We start from the raw sequence: 1,012 nt of genomic DNA, 5'->3' as shown, positions 1-1,012 counted from the left end.
CACACACACGCACACACACACACACACACACGTCTTCCCCCCATGCTGCTAGGCCCCCCGCCGCGCCGGACTGACAGAGCAAAGCGCTAATGCCGGACGTCGATTACACTCCCTTCTCCTCCTCCTCCCGCTTTCTTCCTCCCTCCATTAACCCAACATCCCTCGCTCTCCATCTCCATTACGGCCGCCGCCTTTCACCGGCTCTCTTTATTATCCTCCTCTCTCTCTCACTCTTCCTTCACTCCCCACCCCACCCCTCCACCCCTCCCCTCCCCTCCACCCACCACCCTTCCCGCTCCCCTCTGTGCTCGAGCTCGAGTTTTGTATACTACATGAATTCACCAAAAAAAAAAAATATAAAAAAAAAAACCCCAGAATGAACAGTGAGGGAGAGCGAATCGTGTTCTTTCTCTTCCGCTGAATGACTCTGAGTATGAATCCGGCCTCTCTTCCATTTCCATTTCTCCTTGTTCTCGCCTCCTATTCCCTTCCCCTCTCTGCTTTTCAATAATTCTTTTCTTTCTCCTCCTCATGTGCCTCCCGACTCTACCCGCTCACTCAGTTCCATCACTCCTCTACCTCTCTTTCTCTCTCTCTCTCGCTCTCTCTCTCTCTCTCTCTCTCTCTCGCTCCTCATCTTTCCGCTATTCTCATTTCTTCCTCTCCCTCAGCGGAGCGACAGAATCCAGGCCGCCCAAACTAATGACAATAATAACTCTTTGAAACGTCGCCGCCGGTCTAGCCCTCTCTCCTCCTCCTCCCCTCTCTCTCTCTCTTTTCTCTTTCCTTCCTCCTCCTGTCTCTTTCTCCCTCTCTTTTTCTTGTCCTTCTCCCAAGGCGGCTATTAGCCATCCATTCCCCGCCTGCAGCACTTAGCTCTGAGGGCCGGGCGCAGAGACGAGGGAGGGAGAGGAAAGAGGGAATCAACGGAGGAGAGCGAGAGAGAGAGAGAGAGAGAGAGAGAGAGAGAGAGAGAAAGAGGCGAAGGAGAGAGAGAGAGAGAAAGATATGG

The sequence above is a fragment of the Centroberyx affinis genome, unplaced genomic scaffold (genome assembly GCF_046629955.1).
Source record: "Centroberyx affinis isolate AG114_WGS23_722 - 3 ecotype Tasmania unplaced genomic scaffold, CSIRO-AGI_Caff_v1 ptg004553l_1, whole genome shotgun sequence".
NCBI lineage: Eukaryota > Metazoa > Chordata > Actinopteri > Beryciformes > Berycidae > Centroberyx > Centroberyx affinis.
Note: the sequence above shows the minus strand (reverse complement) of the source record.